At 41.8% G+C, this 9,257-nt stretch overlaps 1 non-coding gene across 1 annotated transcript; it reads right to left on the bottom strand.

The window, feature by feature from the left end:
• Nucleotides 1–731: 731 nt before the first annotated feature.
• On the bottom strand, nucleotides 732–839 carry LOC148571897 (small nucleolar RNA R71). The gene has a single exon (XR_015908807.1). It is a non-coding gene; the product is annotated as a small nucleolar RNA R71 (small nucleolar RNA).
• Between the last annotated feature and the right edge of the window lie 8,418 nt (nucleotides 840–9,257).

The raw sequence follows: 9,257 nt of genomic DNA, 5'->3' as shown, positions 1-9,257 counted from the left end.
CCCCATCCTATTCTATTTATTCATTCATATCCTAACATCTCATCTCACATCTCTTCCATCGGTACAGTTGTGTTTCTTCCTTTACATCACATTCTTTGTCTCCCCCTCTTTTCTTCCACTCACAAAGGGATCCCTATACTGTGGTATAAGGGATCTCTATTATTATTATTATTTTTCTGTGCCTTCTTCTTTGTCATATGAGCAGGAGCAAGGATAAGAACATTCTTGTGGAAGCAGATCCAGAACCTGAAAGGACTCTGAAGAAAAAATTAAGAGAAGCTAAAATACAACAATCCAGAGATAACCTTTCAGAAATTTTTGAATAGGCAGAGGAGATGGCAGCCGAAAATAATAATAATGTAAGGAAGATGCTTGGTGACTTTACTGCACCTAATTCCAATTTACATGGAAGAAGCATCTCCATTCCTGCCATTGGAGCAAACAACTTTGAGCTGAAACCTCAATTAGTTTCTCTGATGCAGCAGAACTGCAAGTTTCATGGACTTCCATCTGAAGATCCTTTTCAGTTCTTGACTGAATTCTTGCAGATATGTGATACTGTTAAGACTAATGGAATAGATCCTGAAGTCTACAGGCTCATGCTTTTCCCTTTTGCTGTAAGAGACAGAGCTAGATTATGGTTGGATTCTCAACCCAAAGACAGCCTGAACTCTTGGGATAAGCTGGTCACGGCTTTCTTAGCCAAGTACTTTCCTCCTCAAAAGCTGAGCAAGCTTAGAGCTGATGTTCAAACCTTCAGACAGAAAGAAGGTGAATCTCTCTATGAAGCTTGGGAAAGATACAAACAGTTGACCAAAAAGTGTCCTTCTGACATGCTTTCAGAATGGACCATCCTGGATATATTCTATGATGGTTTATCTGAGCTATCAAAGATGTCACTGGACACTTCTGCAGGTGGATCCATTCACCTAAAGAAAATGCCTGCAGAAGCTCAAGAACTCATTGACATGGTTGCTAATAACCAGTTCATGTACACTTCTGAAAGGAATCCTGTGAGTAATGGGACGCCTATGAAGAAGGGAGTTCTTGAGGTTGATACTCTGAATGCCATATTGGCTCAGAATAAAATATTGACTCAGCAAGTCAATATGATCTCTCAGAGTCTGAATGGAATGCAAGCTGCACCCAACAGTACTCAAGAGGCTTCTCCTGAAGAAGAAGCTTATGATCCTGAGAACCCTGCAATAGCAGAGGTAAATTACTTAGGTGAACCTTATGGAAACACCTATAACTCAACATGGAGAAATCATCCAAATTTCTCATGGAAGGATCAAAAGCCCCAACAAGGCTTTAATAATGGTGGAAGAAACAGGTTTAGCAATAGCAAGCCTTTTCCATCATCAACTCAGCAACAGACAGAGAACTCTGAACAAAATGCTTCTAATTTAGCAAATCTAGTCTCTGATCTATCTAAGGCCACTGTAAGTTTCACGAATGAAACAAGGTCTTCCATTAGAAATCTAGAAGCACAAGTGGGCCAGCTGAGTAAAAGGATCACTGAAATCCCTCCTAGTACTCTCCCAAGCAATACAGAAGAGAATCCAAAAGGATAGTGCAAGGCCATTGACATAAGTGCCATGGCCGAACCTGTGAGGAGAGGAGAGGACGTGAATCCCAAGGAGGAAGACCTCCTGGGACGTCCAGTGACCAATAAGGAGCTTCCCTCTGAGGAACCAAAGGAATCTGAGACTCATCTAGAGATCATAGAGATTCCATTGAACCTCCTTATGCCCTTCATGAGCTCTGATGAGTATTCCTCTTCTGAAGAGAATGAGGATGTTACTGAAGAGCAAACTGCCAAGTTTCTTGGTGCAATCATGAAGCTGAATGCCAAATTGTTTGGCATTGATGCTTGGGAAGTTGAACCTCCCTTGTTCATCAATGAACTAAGTGATCTGGATCAACTGACATTGCCTCAGAAGAGACAGGATCCTAGAAAGTTCATAATACCCTGTACCATAGGCACCATGATCTTTAAAGCTCTGTGTGACCTTGGTTCAGGAATAAACCTCATGCCCCTCTGTGTAATAGAGAAACTGGGAATCTATGGGGTGCAAGCTGCTAAAATCTCACTAGAGATGGCAGACAGCTCAAGAAGACAGGCTTATGGACAAGTAGAAGATGTATTAGTAAAGGTTGAGGGCCTTTACATACCTACTGATTTCATAGTCCTGGATACTGGAAAGGAAGAGGATGAATCCATCATCCTAGGAAGACCTTTCCTGGCCACAGCAAGAGCTGTGATTGATGTTGACAGAGGTGAAATAGTCCTTCAATGGAATGAGAACTCCCTTGTATTCAAAACTCAAGGATCTCCCTCTGCAACCATGGAGAGGAAGCAGAAAAAGCTTCTCTCAAAGCAGAGTCAACCAGAGCCCCCACAGTCAAACTCTAAGTTTGGTGTTGGAGAGTTTCAACAAAGCTCTGCACATCTGTGAGGCTCCATGAGAGCCCACTGTCAAGCTATTGACATTAAAGAAGCGATTGTTGGGAGGCAACCCAATGTTTATTTATCTAACTCTATTTTTATTGTTTTTCATGTTTTCTTAGGTTCATGATCATGTGGAGTCACAAAATAAATATAAAAATTGAAAACGGAATAAAAAACAGCAGAAGAAAAATCACACCCTGGAGGAGCATCTGTTTGGCGTTCAAACGCCAGAACAGAGCATAGTTCTGGCGCTGAACGCCCAGAATGGGAGCATCCTGGCGCTGAACGCCCAGAACAAGCATGGTTCTGGCGTTCAACGCCAGAAATGGCAGCAAATGGGCGTTGAACACCCAAAATGGGCACCAACCTGGCGCTGAACGCCCAGAGTTGTGTGCAAGGGCATTTTACATGCCTAAATTGGTGCAGGGATGTAAATGCCTTAACACCTCAGGATCTGTGGACCCCACAGGATCCCCACATACCTCATCATCTCTCTTTCCGTTCATGATCATCCATTTTTTTTCCATTTACCACTCACATCCATACAACCACTACCTTCAAAATTCAACATCTCTCTCCCACCCAATCCCACCCATATGGCCGAATACACACCTCCATCCATCTCCTCCATATCCTCTTCTTCTTCTTCTATTCTTTCTTCTTTTGCTCGAGGGCGAGCAACATTCTAAGTTTGGTGTGGTAAAAGCATAGCTTTTTTTGTTTTTTTCCATAACCATTGATGGCACCTAAGGCCAGAGAAACCTCTAGAAAGAGGAAAGGGAAGACAAAAGCTTCCATCAAGGGTCTATAGCTCAGTGGTAGAACATTTGACTGCAAATCAAGAGATCCCTGAGATACCTCAGGGGATTCATTTTCTTCCACACAATTATTGGAAGCAACTAAGGGTGGAACATCAAGAGCACTCCATCATCCTTCATGAAATCAGAGAAGATCTAAAAAGCAATGAAGGAGGAGCAACAAAGGCAAGGAAGAGACATAGAAGAGCTCAAAAACATCATTAAAACGCCATCATCACTAAGGTGGATTCATTCCTTGCTCTTATTTCTTCTTTTTTTTTTCGTTTTCTATGTTATGTGCTTATCTGTGTTTTTGTCTTCATTACATGATCATTAGTAGTTAGTAACTTTGTCTTAAAGTTATGAATGTCCTATGAATCCATCACCTCTCTTAAAATAAAAACTGCTTTAATTCAAAAGAACAAGAAGTACATGAGTTTCGAATTTATCCTTGAACTTAGCTTAATTATATTGATGTGGTGACAATGCTTCTTGTTTTCTGAATGAATGCTTGAATAGTGCATATGTCTTTTGAAGTTGTTGTTTAAGAATGTTAAATATGTTGGCTCTTGAAAGAATGATGACTAGGAGACATGTTAGTTGATAATCTGAAAAATCATAAAAATGATTCTTGAAGCAAGAAAAAGCAGCAAAGAACAAAGCTTGCAGAAAAAAAAAAGTAGGCGAAAAAAAAATATATATAGAAAAAAGAAAAAGAAAAAGAAAAAGCAAGCAGAAAAAGCCAATAACCCTTAAAACCAAAAGGCAAGGGCAAATAAAAAGGATCCCAAGGCTTTGAGCATCAGTGGATAGGAGGACCTAAAGGAATAAAATCCTGGTCTAAGCGGCTAAACCAAGCTGTCCCTAACCATGTGCTTGTGGCGTGTAGGTGTCAAGTAAAAACTTGAGACTGAGCGGTTAAAGTCAAGGTCCAAAGCAAAAGAAGAGTGTGCTTAAGAACCCTGGACACCTCTAATTGGGGACTTTAGCAAAGCTGAGTCACAATCTGAAAAGGTTCACCCAATTATGTGTCTGTGGCATTTATGTATCCGGTGGTAATACTGGAAAACAAAGTGCTTAGGGCCACGGCCAAGACTCATAAAGAAGCTGTGTTCAAGAATCATCATACTGAACTAGGAGAGTCAATAACACTATTCGAAATCTGAAGTTCCTATAGATGCCAATCATTCTGAACCTCAATGGATAAAGTGAGATGCCAAAACTATTCAAGAGGCAAAAAGCTATAAGTCCCGCTCATTTGATTAGAGCTATGTTTCATTGATAGTTTGGAATTTATAGTATATTCTCTTCTTTTTATCCTATTTGATTCTTAGTTGCTTGGGGACAAGTAACAATTTAAGTTTGGTGTTGTGATGAGCGGATAATTTATACGCTTTTTGGCATTGTTTTTAGTATGTTTTTAGTAGGATCTAGTTACTTTTAGGGGTGTTTTCATTAGTTTTTATGTTAAATTCACATTTCTGGACTTTACTATGAGATTGTGTATTTTTCTGTGATTTCAGGTATTTTCTGGCTGAAATTGAGGGACTTGAGCAGAAATCAGATTCAGAGGTTGAAAAAGGACTGCTGATGCTGTTGGATTCTGACCTCCCTGCACTCAAAGTGGATTTTCTGGAGCTACAGAACTCGAAATGGCGCGCTTCCAATTGCGTTGGAAAGTAGACATCTAGGGCTTTCCAGCAATATATAATAGTCCATACTTTGGCCAAGAATTGATGACGTAAACTGGCGTTCAACGCCAGCCTTCTGCCCAAATCTGGCGTCCAGCGCCAGAAAAGGATCCAAAACCAGAGTTGAACGCCCAAACTGGCACAGAAACTGGCGTTCAACTCCACAAATGGCCTCTGCACGTGTAACACTCAAGCCCAAGCCCAAGCACACACCAAGTGGGCCCCAGAAGTGGATTTATGCATCAATTACTTACTCATGTAAACCCTAGTGACTAGTTTATTATAAATAGGACCTTTTACTAGTCTTTTTGACCATCTTTGAACGCATTGTTCTTAGACCATAGGGGCTGGCCATCTCGGCCATGCCTGGACCTTCACTTATATATTTTCATACGGTAGAGTTTCTACACTCCATAGATTAAGGTGTGGAGCTCTGCTGTTCCTCAAAGATTAATGAAAGTACTACTGTTTTCTATTCAATTCATCTTATTTCGCTTCTAAGATATCCATTCGCACCCAAGAACGTGATGAAGGTGATGATTATGTGTGACGCTCATCACCATCTCCCCTACGAACGCGTGCCTGACAAACACTTCTGTTCTACATGAATTAAGCTAGAATGAGTATCTCTTAGATCTCCTAACCAGAATCTTCGTGGCGTAAGCTAGAATGATGGCGGCATTCAAGAGAATCCGGAAGGTCTAAACCTTGTCTGTGGTATTCTGAGTAGGATTTAATGATTGAATGACTGTGACGAGCTTCAAACTCGCGAGTGCTGGGCGTTAGTGACAGACGCAAAAGGAGGGTGAATCCTATTCCAGCATGATCGGGAACCGACAGATGAATAGCCGTGCCGTGACAGGGTGCGTGAGCATATTATTCACTGAGAGGATGGGATGTAGCCACTGACAACGGTGATGCCCTTGCATAAAGCCAGCCATGGAAAGGAGTAAGACTGATTGGATGAAGATAGCAGGAAAGCAGAGGTTCAGAGGAACGAAAAGCATCTCCATTCGCTTATCTGAAATTCCTACCAATGATTTACATAAGTATCTCTATCCCTATTTTATTATATAATATTCGAAAACAACATTATCACTTTATATCCGCCTGACTGAGATTTACAAGGTGACCATAGCTTGCTTCATACCAACAATCTCCGTGGGATTCGACCCTTACTCACGTAAGGTATTACTTGGACGACCCAGTGCACTTGCTGGTTAGTTGTATCGAAGTTGTGACAATTATGAATTAAGATCAGAGCACCAAGCTTTGGAGCCATTACCAGGGATTGTTCGAGCCTGGACATCACAATTTCGTGCACCAGCATCCTACAGGTGAGCCATACATGGAGGAGCCACGACGGATCACTTTGCACGAGCAAGGAGCTCCGGATATCATACTCCAACCTTTGCAAGCATGGTATCCTAACCTTGATCCAAACTTTGAGTTGAAGAGTAGCTTGATAAATCTACTTCCTAAGTATCATGGGTTGCCGGGTCAAGACCCCATCCGTCATCTAAGAGATTTTCAAGTTGCTTGTTCTACAACTCGAAGGCATGGAGCCGATGATTTGGCTATTATGGTCTTTGCCTTTCCTTTTTCTCTTGAAGGGCAAGCAAATATGTGGTAACTAGATGAAATTTGTGACCAATTAGGATTTCTTGAGAAGAGAGTTTCTAGATAAATTCTTCCCACCGGAGAAGGCCGACTACATCCGGAAGGAGATTTCGGGTATAATGAAAAAAGACCAAGAGAGTTTGTATGAGTATTGGACTCGGTTCAAGAGGCTATTGGAATCTTGTCCACACCATGGATTGAACACTCACTTGCTCATTAGTTACTTCACTGGAGGTCTTTGTGCGGAAGATAGAAGATTGCTCACCGCTTCTAGTGGCGGTTCCCTTTCAAAGAACAAGACGGAGGGAGAAGCTTAGAAATTGATAAATGATGTTGCTGAGGCTACACAACATGTGAGGGTGAGAAGTAATCCTCTCAAGGGTGTGATAGAACCATCCCCTTCCGAAGCAAGCTTAACCAAGGTGCTTGGGGACATGACCACTATCCTCACTCAAATACAAAAAGATCAAAAGGAATACTACTCCATCCAAGCCATCCAAGCCCCACCTCAAGTTGCTCAACTTGAAGGTCCTCCTAGAATTTATGGTTTGTGCTCTAGCACCACACACTACACCGATTAGTGCCATCAAATCCAAGAGGAGCATGCTCTTGTAGTGGCCAATGTAAATTACAACAATCGTCCACCCTATCCTTCTCAAGGCCAAAACAACTACTCTCATGGTAGTAATCAAAATCAAGGGTGGAGGGATAATGCACAAGGGAGCAATCAAAACCAAAGATGGAACAATTCTTCTTCTCATTACAACAACAACCAATCTTCATCTCAATATCACAACAACAACAACCACCAAGCTAACCAAAATCACCACAACCAAAACCAAAGCAACTACACCAAATACCAAGCACCACACCATAGACAACAATCCAACCAAGCCTCTTCATCTTCCACCAATCAATTCGATGAGCTTAGAACCGCTATGGAGACACGGGACGAGAGCTATAAGGTTCAATTCGATACCATGGGCGCTCAATTAGCCAATCTCATCGACATGATCTCGAAGATGTCCATGTCCTCCAACAACACCAACCAACCCTCAAGCTCTTTTAGCCTTCCTTCCCAACCCCAACCAAACCCCATGAGCGGTCTCAACGCCATCACTCTACGGTCGGGGACTACATTGGAGGAGATACCTCCTAGGGTCATGGAAGACATTCATGAAGAAGAAGTGGTTGTTGAAGCTCCACATGAAGAGGAGGAGGTAGACAAAAGGCAAGATGAAGAAGGTGTAAGCCTTAAGGAACCCAAGAGGAAAGCTATAGTAGATGAGTCCATTCCTATCCCATTCCTTTCCTTGGTGAAGAAAGCAAAAAAACGCCAGAATTCGATTTAAACATGCTTCAAGTGTTCAAGAAAGTTGAGGTAACCATACCACTTCTTGATGCTATCCAACAAATTCTGAAGTATGCAAAATTTCTAAAGGACTTGTGCACACACAAGGATAGGATAGGAAGTTGGAGACATTATTCTTGTGTAGTTCAATTTCTTCATTGATGGAACATATTCCAAAGAAATATGGTGACCCTGGACCTTGTTTGGTGTCTTGTTGTATTGGTGGACGTACCTTTCATGATTGTATGTGTGATTTAGGAGCTTGTGTAAGCATCATGCCATTTTTCATTTTTGTGCGGTTGAATTTAGCTCCATTAAAGAAGTTGGCAGCGAAGTTTGCATTAGCCGATAAGAGTGTGATCACTGTGATGGGAATAGCAGAAGATATACCTGTGGCAATCAAGGACTTGGTCTTTTCGGTTGACTTTTACATCCTTGAAATGCCTCCAACAGAAAATAGAAGCTCATCCTCTGTTCTACTTGGTAGACCCTTTTTCAAGACCTCTAAATTCAAGTTAGATGCCTTCACTAGTAGATATTCCTTTGAGGTTGGGGACAAGACTATCAAGTTCAATTTGGAAGAAGCCATGAAGCATCCTCCCGAAGAGCATTCCATTCTCCGATGTGATGTAATTGATGAAGTGGTAACGGAAGTATAAGAAGAAGATCACAACAAGTTGTGCTACCATGTTGTTGAAGAGACGGATGACCAAGAGGATAAGCATGAGAAAGTTATTGAGAATAAACTCCATGAGCTTGATGAAAAGGAACCTCAGCTCGAGGCAAAAAGTGAACTGAAGCCTTTTCCATCTCATTTGAAGTATGCTTTTTTAGAGGACAACCAAAAGTTTCCGGTCATTATTGCTAGTGAGCTTTCTAGTGAAGAAGAGGAAAAAGCTCCTAGATGTTCTAAGAAGGTACAAGAAGGCAATTGGTTGGAGGCTAGCTGATATTGTAGGGATTGAACCTCGCAAATGCATGCATCGTATATTTCTCCAAGAGGGAGCTAGGCCGGTTAGGCAATCACAAAGGAGGCTCAACCCGACCATTCTTGATGTGGTAAAGAAGGAGGTCACTAGGCTACTTGATGCGGGTATCATATACCCAATTTCTGACAGTGAATGGGTGAGCCCGGTCCAGGTTGTCCCCAAGAAATCGGGCATCACTGCGGTTAAAAAGAATGATGGAGAAGTGGCCACCAAGAGAGTACAAAATGCGTGGCGAGTGTGCATTGATTATAGGAGGTTGAACGCCGCTACAAGAAAGGACCACTACCCTTTGCCCTTTATTGATTAGATGTTGGACCGTTTGGCGGGTAAATCCCATTATTGCTTTCTTGATGGATT

This window comes from Arachis ipaensis, chromosome B3 (assembly GCF_059453495.1).
Source record: "Arachis ipaensis isolate K30076 ecotype BB chromosome B3, ASM5945349v1, whole genome shotgun sequence".
In the NCBI taxonomy this organism is placed as follows: Eukaryota; Viridiplantae; Streptophyta; class Magnoliopsida; order Fabales; family Fabaceae; genus Arachis; species Arachis ipaensis.
The sequence above is the reverse complement of the archived record's forward strand: the minus strand, read 5'-3'. Positions and strand labels throughout refer to the sequence as shown.